A 14,151-nucleotide genomic window follows, 5' to 3' on the forward strand; every position below is an offset into this window, starting at 1 on the left:
CCAGCATCACTGTTACGCGTTGTTTTTCACATCCCGAAGTTTTGATGATAACTTCCTTAGTCCCCTTATCCGTAATGGTGTAGTTACGAGGCATATCAAACCAAATTGCCGTCTCGTCAGCGTTGCCAATTTACCCCATTGAAAAATTCTTTTCCTTCCGAAGTGTGATGACATACCGTCTGAAATGTTAGTAGTTTTCCCTCAAAATCTGCAGGAAGCTTTTGGCATATTGTTGTACGGCGTTTTAGAGATAAACCTATCCGCTTCATAAACCGATCCACCCATCCACGGCTAGCCTTAAACTCTTGTTTCGGTATTCCAAGAACTTCAGCCTCCTCTTTTGCTTTATTTCTTATGGTGTCACTAGTCACAGGTTGTCCATTCTTCCTCCTTTCACGTACAAATTCCAAAACTTTTTCTTCAATTTTAGGGTGTCTTCCTTTGCGAGGGCCAGTGAATTTCTTTCTACTAGCTTTAGTTGCAAACAGTGCCAATTTCTGTTGCCGCCACAAGCGAACATTGCTCTCAGCTACGTTGAACTCTCTCCCTGTCTTTCTATTGCCATTTTTTTTTTCAGCATAAAGAATTACTTTACGTTTGAAATTCTTCTCTGTTTCCTGTTCATATGACATTCTTCTCTGTTTGCCCTCCATTTCGTGACTACGTATTCTGCAGTTTGTATCCTCTATGCAATAATGTATCAACGATAAATGCAACGGTAAACGTAGTCGAGAAATTTGGTTGACGTCATCGGCGAACTTTGCACTCGAATCTAATGCGCCATCGAATCTAATGCGCACCCCAATTTTGAATACTACATTTGGCCAAAAACGATGCGCATTAGATTCGCGTAAATACGGTATATTGATGGATATTATTTTATCAATAAAGATGGTTTAATAGTATATAATAATATTTACCTTCAATGTATTAAGCATAACAAAACTAATGAATGCAAATGTAGAATTAATTGCTTAGCTATCAGCGTATTTAATTATAAACCCCCCTCAAATATTTGATAAAAGGAAACTGTTTATATTAAAACTATAAACTTCATGCCCTAGAATTATAGTATTTCATTTAAACAGTCATAGCTAATAACTTTATCAATCAGACCTGAAGAATTTAGAATATTTGCACAAATATTAAGGTTTTCCAAAATGCTTATGGAAACACTTTAATAAAAGTAAACTTTCTTAAAGTTTATTAAAAAACAGCTTAGCGAAATTACACATTAGGTCTTTTAAATTTTTACGTTAGCAATGAAAAGATACACTTAAACCTTACTAAGAAAGTGAATACCGAATTACTAATATAGTGTAATGTGTTGGTTGTATATCATTTAGTATGCACTAAACAAGCATTCCCCAATTTTATTGATCTCAAATAATGATATGCATTTTACAATATAAAGTATATCTCCCGCCTTCCTAGCGTGCCTTCGTGGTGTAGTGGTTCTGCATGCTGGACCAGTATTCCAGAGGACCGTGGTTCGATTCCCGGCGAAGGCGTTTGCTAATTTTTCATCTCTCCGACTTCAAAAATCCTAATTATTCTACAACAAGAATCACTTTATTGTACACTGATTCAGTACTGGTACATATCCTTTCCGTTCGCCTTACTCGTCTCTGAAACTCGTCTCACACTTCCAAACGGAACATGTCTGTTACGTGCCAGGTAATGACACTCATAGGTAATGACACTCATTTGAATGATGACACTCACCATTCAAGTGTGCTTTTTTTCATATATTCTGTTGCTCTTCCCACACTAGGTGTACGTTAGTACTCTAAAAGATAATTTTTTAATTTATTATTTTGGCTTCAGAGTAAGCGAATCATAGAGAATTCCAGTTAATTATATCTTGGAAATGAGCACTTTCATTCACATCTACATGATTTATTTTTTTTCATTCACGCTTCCACTGATTGTTTGAAATTTATTCAGACGTCGGCTTTCTTCTCCTATTTGTTGTTCATCATTACTGTCAGTGAATGCGAGAACAAAAAATTCCTTCGCTTTCGTTTAAGCTACTGTGTGCTACTTCTATGAAACAGCTTGTTATTGTCACCGTTTTCAAACGTCGAATACTTTCTGAAACTGAGCGAATACGAAAGTATGATCTCCATCCTTTAATATGCTCTTCAATCTTAGAGCAGAATTCAGCATCCTCTTTTTCTATTCTGATTTATAAAAGAGTTTGGAAGCCATTCGTCCCTAAAATGAGAAAGAAATTGGAGTGCCAAGCTCAAATCTTCCTTTCACCACACGAACGCTATTTTCAGATTTATTTAAATTCGTTTTTAATCTATTTTCTTTCTTCGCCAGAGATAAATATGTTTTAGATAATATTCTGATGCTGTCCCTCATAGCAACGTTCCCTTCTTACCCGATTTGCAGTTCAGATGTATAATTTTCACGCAAAAGAAATCACTTCGGTATACAGCTTCTTAGTTTTCTTTGAAAGGACAGCTAACAGAAAACAGAAATAAAATAAAAAGTTGGCTAAAATATATACAAATATCAGCAAAACTATTTCAAGAGTTTTATACAAAAAGAGATAAAGAATTTCAGAAATAAAAGTTTAAGCTGTACTGTATACGGAAACAAATTTCGGATTATGTTTTATAGTTAATAAGTCATGTGCTTACATCATTTGCGTAATCCTTGTATTAAACTACTTATATTCATATGACATATATATATTTATTATTACACTTGATTAACTAAAACCGCTGAACACTAGTAGTTCGGGCCGAAGTTCGAATCACGCGAACGGTTTTGCTGCATTGGCATTTTCGTGGTTTTCCTCATGTGTAACGTGTATACGAGCTATTTTCCCTTATAAAGGTCCTCCAAGAAAGCATCCCTTGCCTTAGGCAGATAGGCCTTGAGGCTTTGCCGTTAATCACATAAACCAAAACAACCCGCCTTCAGAGACATACGTTTTTTGAGTACCGGTTGTGCAATCTCAGGTATCCTAGTGGTTCATCGTGTCACTCCTTTCTTTGTTATATTTCTTCATCATCTTTTGTCTTCCACCCTCACTTTGGTGAACTTTCGAAGGTGGGAGCACCAACGATTTGCTTTTGACGTTGTCTCGTTCTTTCTCGTATTTTGTAACTTCTCACGGAAATGTCATTGTATATCTATGTTTATCGCGCATTCAAACCCTTTTCCTTGGATACGAAAAGTTTTTAACCCATCTCTTTGGCCTCTGCTTTATGCAAACGAGAGTTATCGAGAGTATGTTGTTTTTGGCAATGAGCGAAGAACAATCAGCTTAAAACTGATTTTGGCAATGGAAAGGATGAAGAGGGGTTAAACCCAATTTATATTTAGGATAGAATAAAAACTGGATTTCACTAGATGAAAATTTCGTATTTTTGCGATCTGTAAGAGTGATTTTGAAATACCTGCTTCTATATTTATTTTTTCGTACAAATGATTTCTTCGTTTTTATTCGTTCTTTGGTTACAGAACAACATCCATTATGTTCTCATACGTTGAGCAAGGATTCTGCTATGTCTAGAAGCTTATTTCAGTGTTCCGCAGACCCTGGTAGACTGGGAAGCAAGCTATTGCTTTAGTCTGAAGCAAATGACCAAGACATACGAAAGTCAAAATAACCTTCTTTTTTAAACTCTTGAAGGAGGAAATTCTTGAAGGAACAGAAAGAGCTACTTGTGCTATAAACGAATCTCCTATACTTGCGGGTATTTAATATGACATAAGCTGAAGTTAATATCAATGTATGTAACGTAGTCTGATATTACACATAAAATAGACTACTTAAGCTATCTCAAGATAATTATCTTAAGACTAGTTAACTTATCTCAAGATAATTATCACAAGACTACTTAATCTATTTCAAGATAATTAACGTTGGCTAGCAAGATCCTATAGCCAGAGTAACTTTGGCAGAACTGCCGATAGTACGTAACAGCAAGATAAGAGTTTCAGAAGCTCTTAATCTAAAATATTCAGACCTTCGACTTAAATACCCAACCGCTAATTTGCATTCTGTTAAGGACTGCGAAAAGAAGAAGTTAATGATGTTCAAATCATAATAACTGGTTAATTAACAGTAAATTCTACAAATGGAAATAGCTCATGTTTGCACACAAAATGTTTGACAATACTGCTACTTTAAATACTTTTAGGTAAACTTCACTATATCCATTGCAAACCTTCTATTTTCATTTAAATCGCTTAAAAGTAATAAGATAAATGCTTAAATCAAAATTAATAAATAAGTACATTTTTATTTTAATTCAATTCTTAAATTACAGATTCAATGTCTCACAAATAAAACAGGGAATAGGCATTAGGAAATTAATAATATTATAATTTAAACGCTTTAATATATACAGAAATAGCAACTTTAAAAGCGGGGAAATGCCCTTTGTGAACCATTAAATAAAACCATTAAATAACCCCAAATCTAACTGCAGAAATCCTCTCCTGGTCAAAATCGCTAGTTCGCCATTGACATATATTCCTACGTAGACTAACTTAAGATATGGTAACGAAATGCTTTTATAATTTTTTTAAACTTTGATTCTTCTGTTTTTGGTAGCTTAAAAACTTTCAATTAGTCTTTTAATAGAATAAAGATTTTAATTGTCATAATTGATCAGATAACATAGGTACTTTCTCTCTGGAACAGCTTCTCTGGAACAAAGATTTATTTTGCTGGTTAGGTTACTAGAATACGAGGATTATATGCCTAAAAGAAAGAATGCCTTCATGGTGAGCTTTGTAAACGAAACTGACTCATATTTGCGTTATGTATAAAGGAAACCATCAAAATGACCCATGCAGCCAGCCCGTTTTTCCAGTTTTTTAACCCTAGTCAAATTACCGGTATTCCGCGGTCTTAACTACTTGATTTATCTTATAGTCAATTTTTTTTACATGCTATACATTGAGATCATGTCATGACGTCTAATGAATGGATAAATAATTTAAAAAATTAATTATAAATAATTGCTTTACGAACCTATTGATTTAATCTTATTTTCTGCACCGTTTTGATTGAGCAGAATGAGGCTAATCAAAATTTGTTTAAGTCAGCTTTTTATGTACTTACATTCCTTGTTTATTTACGAAACCTGTACCCAAGTTAATAACATTTAAATGCTTCAGAAATACCTGTCTCACCTTATTTATGGAAACTAATTTTACATGCTGTGCAAATTTTTTTAAATTTTCCCCTACCCTTTCTCTGGAATAGAAGACATTAAATGCTCCTATAATTAAAATTAATATTTATTTTAACAGTATTTAAATATTATTATAACAGTATTTAAGTATTTACGAATTTCATATTGATAAATTAGGAAGCGATGGTATTGTATCACGTTGCCTATTCCAAGTCTAAAGCTGAAAGTAAAATTATTTTCAGTTTAATTCTTTAAAAACATAAATATAAATATTGCAGGAAAAGCGTATTGTATTATGTTCGCTATATATAGATGGCATTTATGTACTCAATGAAAATCCTCATTTCAATTCAGAAACTTGTTTCACAAAACAAACTAAAGTCTAAGCTGCATTTGATAACTGTCAAGGAAGCTGCAAGCTCTCGATTCTTTCCAGCTTTATTTGCCTTTGAGAAAAGAAGATAACATTCCTCTCAAAACTTTACTGTAGAGTAATGTAAACACGCACCGTGCTACATCTGAGTCAACATCCATCTTGCTCCAGCGAATCAGCAATTTCTACTAGTAAACAATTAAGCTATCTCTTTTAATGACACAGCTATGTAACTGCGCAAATAAAGTAAGCTTCGCATAACAGACTGAAATGTCTCTGAAATTCTACGAATAATTTTGTGCGAGAAAATGAGGAATTGTCTCTGCTTATGAAATGGAATGAAGAATGCTGCAATAAATTTGACTTATTTACTGTCTTTGATATTAAGTTCAATTTCACCTTGATTGCATGTTGAGTATGTACCCAAATACGTTGAATTATAAAAATTTCTATAATAATGCAAAGAATCATTTGCTTTTGTACATACGATATCCATCATAAACTAACATATATATTTTGTATAAGGAACAGACACAAGCCGAAGTCCAAAAATAAAACTAGGGAAAAGTTCAACTTTGGGTTGGTGTTGGTTTATAAGAAAATTGTATAGATTTTCGAGGAGGTCAAGCACCCTGAATACCTCTTCTTCAAAAAACAAAAAAAATCAAACTTCTTAGTATAAGGGTTAGCTCCTAAGAAAAGGGACCTATGTCTAATGATCTTAACGTCGAAAGAATTTTATTTAAAAAAACTAGGCTAAATAAATATGTTCAGTGCCTGATTTAAAGTTTTACATTCGCGGGTTGCTCTTTCATTTGATTAACTTCTAAGGTGTTTAATTATCTAACTAAAAATGATTCTTATCAAACCTAACTGCTGACCTTTAAACTTTAACTCCATTGGGGAGCGATTTATCTCCCCTGTCAATGCTTACTATGAAACACAATTTACTTCAAGGTAAATTTTAACTCGAAACTTTATTATCCACTAATATTGTAATGAAATAAATAATGGGTCATCTCGTTTAAATTTCAACGCTAGCAGCTGGTAACTAAGTTATAGTTAAACTACAGATGCAAAAGTTTATTCAAAGTTTGCAACTAAATTTTAATTTTAAGCAATGCCGCATGTCATAATATTTGTCTAAATACTCTGGTCCCAGCGAGTAACTTGACGAGGCAAGGAATACAGAAAAAAAATTAGCCTAAAGCTAACTATTAGCAAAGCGTAAATCATATGCTATGTAACAACATAAGCGATTTTTTTCTTTGTTCGCAAAGAATTAACCTAAAGAAATTTAAATATGCATTCAGTAACCCAATTATTAGTATGGTAATTACAGAAACTGATGTGTCAATGCTAACACTTTAACGACGTTCTGGACAAAGACCTCGAGATTTCTTTCCGCTAACCGTTTATGTTCTTGTTGCGATCAGTATGGAAATGTATATAAGCATGGGAAACCATACTTCCATTTTATGTTTCATAGTAAGCATTAAAGGGTATTTACTGCGTCTTTAATATACTGTTATTGTCGTCTGTCACGAAATAAATTTTTATATCAGTTCGCTTCTTTTATGTAATTTTTTCTGTGTGTGTTGCGTTGATTGTATTTTTAATTTTCGAAAACTTCAAGTCATCCTTTAGTGGTGTTTATCAAAGAGTTCATTTAAAAGCGTAGATTATATTATGAAGTTCATAGCATTAATTAAACTTTTAGTTTTTGAAATTATATGAACTAAATTATCGTTTTACAGCAGATTTTTATAATTTTGTACATATTAACAAATTTTGAAGCAATCACATATTTAGGCAAAATATCTCTTATTTTTATATAATAAATGAAGTTTTAATGGTAATGAATTTTTATCGCTTCATAGTACCTACATTATTTAATCAGTTTTTATAATTCGTGAATGAAATCAAAATGTTTTCTGCTATACATTGCATTTACAAGCTTTTACGATATAAGCTTGTGTTGTTTAACTTTTGAATTCATTTCGGTATTTTTCTTTATTTGTGTAATTTTCAGAAAGAATTTTTTTTAATTTACTCACTTTCCCTTGATAGCGTCATTAGCACGAAAAGCTACAGGATAGACAAGTATGAAAACAAATAGGTTAGGTTAGGATATTTAATTATGGCAAAGCACACTGGGGCTATCTGCCTAAGGGGAGGGATGCCTTCGTGGAGGACTTTCTAAGGGAAACTGGCTCGTATACACGTTACACATGGGGAAACCACGAAAACACCCATGCAGCCAGCTCGTTCGCGGGATTCGAACCTCGGACCGAACTACCAGTGTACAGCGATTTTTACCGCTCGGCCGCTGGTGGGCCCTGAGAACAAATAACAGATATGACTTGTGGATTTGTGATTTACGAAGTCATTATATGATTTGGTACAGGCCTGGTTATTTTACGAGATCGTTGCTTCAGTAGTGTAAAACAAAAAGCTCATACCTCTTCTACTTTTTAACAAATAGTGCTGTGAGAAAAAAAGCGTATTGCAAGATCAGCCAAATAGCTTGCAATCCTTATCCTGTGGTACAAATAATGCTATTAATGGAGGTGGTGGCAGAACGAAGACACTGCTTCTAATGTAAGTGCGCTGTATGGGAATTATTTAGGCTATTGGAACAGCACTTTGCCGAAATAGAAAACAACACAAGAAAAAATGCTACACATTTTAATGGCTTTTGAAACATGTCGTATAATAGAATGAAGCTTAGCACGAATTCGTCAACGCATAATAATTAGTGAAGACCTGGCACGTAATAAAAAATAATATATATATTCATTCATTTCAGAAGGCGCGTAACTTCGGATTTGTAATTCATAACTGACATACACAATTTTTCTTAATAAAAGTAAAGAAACAGCTGCATCGATGAATATTTCCCAATATTAAATCCAGCACGGATTTCCTTCAGAATATCAAACGCGTTTTCCATTTCAGACATAAACTTTACTGTGCGTGACATATGCAACGCGTTCTATCTATGAATCTAGTTCCGCCGTTACCTGCTTGTAAAACTCTACCTTCTCTCCCACCACATTACGTGTCTTGGAGTGACATGCGCTATCTTATGATAGGGTACGAGATCTCTGTTGACATTAGAATGCCTCGTACTTTGCAGATATATTATGTTTGCCAACTTATGGCTGCAAATATCGCGAGCTGCGCCGGACTTTATGCACCCTGTGGGATTGAGGGCGGTTTCAGAATGCCGCATGTCGTATCTGGTTAGTCCACATATTTGTGCACCCCGAAAATTCCAAAATAGTTGTCGTTTATTAAAAGTTTTTTTTTAACCACGTTGCTTTTTCAGGCATACAAAGTGGTTTGACCATAAACGTCAGCACTAATTACATTTTTTCTAGTCTACAGAAATCAATAAGATCAGTTAATATAGTATATATTTTAACAACTCTCCTTTTTTCTTAGTAGTGATGTTCTGTGATGAAAAATAATAAAATCTATATTTCTCACCATTTAAAGATCAATATTATTTTCCTTTAGCTAATACTTACAAAGTACTCTATTTCTTAACATTACTGTGAAAAAATGCATCGATCTATTAAGAACATTTCTGTTATTTTTTATCCTTTTCACAATAGAGAATAACTCGAAATTTTGTTTTATTACCTTTAGTCATATTTCCTATCTGCATACTTGTAATGACTTTTTTTTAATCCTTTCATAAGGGCTGATGAATACAAAAAGTCCAAATGTCAAATTATTGTATACAAATAATACTATATTTTGCATTTCCATTTTTCCATTATACGTCATAAAATTATGTTGGAAGTTTTCATGCGTATTTCTTACTTTTACCTGCGTTATAATTGCATTTACAATTTTACTTCAGATTTCGATGATTCCATCAAAATCTGAAAAATTGAATTATTTTCTTTGTGATCCATGATATTTTGTTTCGTTCACTATATTGCTCACTATGTATGCAGCTTCTAATAACAATATAATATATAAAAATTTATTCAGGAGATGAGAAATCTTATTTTCAAAAAGCTGTACGAATGCTGTTGTGCGTCAGAAATTATTATTATTAGCTTTACTGATCGAATACTTCTCTACCAAGCAAAAAAAGGCCGATTGCAATTGTGAAATTTTTAAGAAAAATTTAAAAAGCAAACCTTGATTTAAAAAAATACCGTATTACAGTCGATTCCGGTTAATCGGACCATATCGGGAAGCGATCGTTTTGGTCCTAATAACCGGCTGGTCCGATTGCATGAACATGTCCTATGTTGTAAGACGGGATGTGCTGTATATATCAAACAATAAATGTACATGTAAATCATGTTTTAAAATATAATTATGACCTTTAATGTGCGGTACACACGTATGGCGAACATACATGTACAAACAAGAACTACCGTCAAACTTTTTTCATTGAAAGAAAATTAATTTAGAAAGAAATTCTAAGACACAATCTCCACGATACTCAGCATGCGAAGCACAATAAAAACGAGTTCTTACCAAGTTCCAGTCAACATTTGAAAAACTTGTCCCATGTGATATGACGCGTTCTCTTGACGGATTGCACATGAATAAAATCGCCACAAACATCTAACGCAGCAATGCAACTGCCTTCATTTCCCTCCTGTAGAAAATACTGACGCAAAGTTTCAATGCATTTCCTCGCATCCTGTAATGTCACTTACACGAATTTATTAGCGGCATCATCATCACCATCATCATCACTTTCTTGATTTTCTAATGCTGTCGTGTGTTTTGCTGCAACGCGAGCAACGATTGCAGTGTCGTAATCTTCATTTTCATCGTAGCATTGAAGCTCGTTGTCGATCCATCTCCAAAATCAAGCGCTTAAAGCCACAGTGAGAAAAACAGTCTTTTGTCTCACTGCTCACTTTTTGCCAGCTGTCGGCTACAAATATAACTGCTTGTAAGATGTTGACCTTTGCACTGACTTCGCTGGCTTTTGACAATGAGGTAAGCAAACTTTCTTCAATTGCTTCAAGGATGTAATTAACCAAACTTGCACGATAAAGGGTCTTCAAGTTTTTGACGATTTCCATGTCCATTGGCTGGACCAAATCTGTCGTCCGGGGAGGTATTAATTCCAGTTGGATGTTCTTCAAGCAATCTAAATGAGAATGTGCTGCACAATTGTCAAGAAGAAGCCGCACTTTTCTCTACTGGCGTTGTAGCTCTCTGTTCCAATCCTTCATCCAGTCTTTAAAAAGTTCAGAGGTCATCCACGCATTTCTGTTCGCACGATACACAACTAGTAAACTTTCCATCCTAAAGAAGCGAGGTTCAGTGCTTTTTCCTATAACCAACAGCTTCCTTTTGTCCGTTCCTGACATGTCTGAGCAGCACCAGACATTTACGCGATGCATTACTTTTTTGGAGCCAGAGAATAACTTAACGAGCCGTCGGGTGTAACACGATAATACATCACAGTTTCATCAGCATTGTAGATGTCGTCTGCTGAAATATTTTCAAGAAGCTCGGGCAGTTTTGTTAATTTGCTTTCTTCAGCATCTGCACTATCAGCACTTTCTTTCTCGCCATGTGCTTTCTTGAATTTTATGTCATGTCTAGATTTCCATCGAGACAACCAACCGTCCGTACCTTTAAAAGTCATAGCGGTTCAGCTTTTTAACGAGTTCTTCTGCTTTGCATTTTAACATTGGGCCGCTTACTCGCACAGCTCGTCCAGTAACAATGGCAAACAATTTATTAAGGGCCACATCGACGTTTGGATCCTTACCTTCACGCTTCCAGTTTTTGGAAGATCCTCCTCGTTCTTCACATTGTGCCCATTCTTCTAGCAGCTCATTCTCTTGTTTTATCAAGCGCGAAATTATAGTCTTTGCTAATCTGGTAATTCCACTAATCGACGTTGAATAGTGTTTCGCGGTTGTTGCTTGATCTTATTCAGAAAACCAATTTTTTCAGCTAACGTCAAGTCCCGTCGTCGCATTTTGGCAGGGGGACAAGACACACGCACAGTTCACTGACTAAAGTAGTCTGAAGAAACCTTGGTGTTTCGGGGTCAAGATGTTGAGGTCAAGAACGAGATAAAATGCTCTCCATTCAAAGCTTTGGCACTAAAATCATCCCAAAAGGGTGGTGAAATGATAGCTTTCTCGTGTAAACTTTAATCATGATTGACAGGTGAGAATTGCTGTCAGGTGGAGCCGGACACTCTATTGTTCATTTCCTCGAAAATCGGAGACGGAGGGGGACCAATAACCTCGCTTGCAGTTACTGGTGGCTCTGTTTTAAGAAAGGTAACAGAAAATGGTGCGCGTGTTCACCTCCCACTGGTTTTGCTCTTGTCACGCACTTCAAGGAATTCCTGACCTTTGATAAAGCATTCGCCTGGGAAGCGCAGCTACAGATCCTCCCATGAGTCGTGGACCACCTGTACATCTTCTGTACGCGACCGACTTGTGGGTTCTGTTTCTTATTGGCTCTCACGTTTTTTGGTCCGATTAAACGGAATTTTGGTCCAAATAAGCGAATAATATTAGGCTTATGTACATAGAATTTGTTTCGGTTCTTTAGGATTCAGTCCGAAAACGGCTGGTCCGATTATCCGGTGGTCCAATTAACCGGATTCGAATCTACTCGAGAAACAGATCCTGCTTTTTTTTCGCTTTTAGTTCTAAAATATGGTAAGATCTTATGAAAGGATATTTTAAAACTGAGATTCCAGTATGAAAAGATGGGATTTTCAGTGTTAAGAAATGCCCATCTTAGGTAAGATAGCTTCCCCGCAAAGCGGGTTTAGGATCACCAGAAAGTGCAAGGAAAGCAGGGTTGCCAGATTTTGAACGAAATCGTTCATTTGGAGGCAAAATTTTCGATGTACCATAGGCGAAGCGAGAACATTCTAGAACGATTTCTTACCGGTTTTCCCCTCTCCAAGGCAGGTGAAAAGCTATAAATATCCTGCCCGTACACGGAGTAGCAGTATATCGTGTTATCTTGAGTAGTAGTAGAGTAGTAGTGTTTTGAGCTCAGAGATTAGCTTGAGAGCGACCAAACTGAGTCGGGAGCTGTACTTTGGTGTTTACCGTGAATCTGTCTTCATCGTTATAGCCTGCTAGCCTGAAGGCTGGGTTCCTGGTTGTTTCAGCGTGTTTGTCGTAGTTTTTCGACGACTGTAAACATGTTTTTGGAACTGCTCTGAGTACTATTGGCTAATAAATTGTGTTTTGATTCTTCATCAAGTGTTGTCATCAATCATTTCAAATCCACGAACCCATAGAATGCAACAATACCGTATTACTCGAAAAAGAGATCCCCCTTTTTTTTTTTTTTTTTTTTTTTTATATATATATATCTTTTAGTTCTAAAATATGATGAGATCTTATAAAAGGATATTTTAAAATTGAGATTCCAGTAAGAAAAGGATGGGATTTTCGTACTGTAGTGAATAAGTGCACTGTTTAAAGGATAAAAAAAACTGACAGATAACTTCCGTGCATATAAAATGCAAAATTACCCTTAATTATTATAAACAATCATGCCTAGCTGAAAAATCTCTGAAATCTGCAGCATGCCTTCAACGCAACTGGGAAACAACCTATAATTAACTTTTCCAGAGTTTTCTTTCTCTACCAGTGCGAAGTACTGAACTTAATTAGGCAGCTTACCTTTCATTTCAAACAGAATCGTTGCTGCCCTCGTCAAATATTTACCCACATTTTTATTGCTTAAAATGTATTCTAAAACTTAAGGAGGGTCTTAGTTTAGAGTCAATATAGTAGATGTCAAATAAGACATTAATAATGTAACAACCTTTTTTTTGCGAACTATTAAAATTTTATTGCCTTACTTGTAAATTAGAACAGTTTTTCATTACTGACAAGCTAAAACTACAGCATTATAGCTGTGACATGGCCCTTGATTTGAAAATACAACATAATTATTACGCAAATGTAAACTTATTTAACATTTACAACAAAAGCAAATCTTTTATTAGAATATATTTTTGTGTCTTTTTAAAAAGAGCGTATTTACATATAATTCAGACTAACATGCTTGAAGCTGAATTTTTATGAAACATTTTTCAAAAAATACTTATTTTGGGGCGAAACAGTTGTTTTTATTAATTTTTAAGTTTTTCTGTACAATTTTGCAATAATTTTTCTTTAAGTTTATAAATATACATTATTGAAATTAATCATACTGTGTAATATATAATGATATTTAACAGATGTTAGAAATTATTTCCTCTAAAAAAACAGAGGGTATTTTTAAATAACCAAAGTTCCATATTTTACATCTTTATACATGACTAAACTAACTACATCTTTATACATGACTAAAACTAAACTCATATATGTAAGGCAATACAGTTTTTATTATATATTCGTATATTTCTAGTTATTATTAAATGAAAGTGTTTACTAATATAATTAAACATTTTTTGAGAATAGTAAAAGTAACTTAAAGGTAACATTTATTTAAAAAAGTTCAAGAGATTAAACTTTCTTCTATAATAAAAACATTTCTCAAACAACTACCATGAAGGTTTATGAAGAAGTTCTATTTTTTATTTTTGAATTAATATTACTCTAACTGAGTTAATTCTGCAAGAAAATACATGAG

General features: G+C 34.4%; 1 non-coding gene across 1 annotated transcript; it reads left to right on the forward strand.

The window, feature by feature from the left end:
• Positions 1-1,437: 1,437 nt before the first annotated feature.
• On the forward strand, positions 1,438-1,511 carry TRNAT-AGU (transfer RNA threonine (anticodon AGU)). The gene has a single exon. It is a non-coding gene; the product is annotated as a tRNA-Thr (tRNA).
• Positions 1,512-14,151: the final 12,640 nt, after the last annotated feature.

Source organism: Stegodyphus dumicola, chromosome X2, assembly GCF_044657685.1.
Source record: "Stegodyphus dumicola isolate Sdum_Otavi_A_Nest chromosome X2, ASM4465768v1".
In the NCBI taxonomy this organism is placed as follows: domain Eukaryota; kingdom Metazoa; phylum Arthropoda; class Arachnida; order Araneae; family Eresidae; genus Stegodyphus; species Stegodyphus dumicola.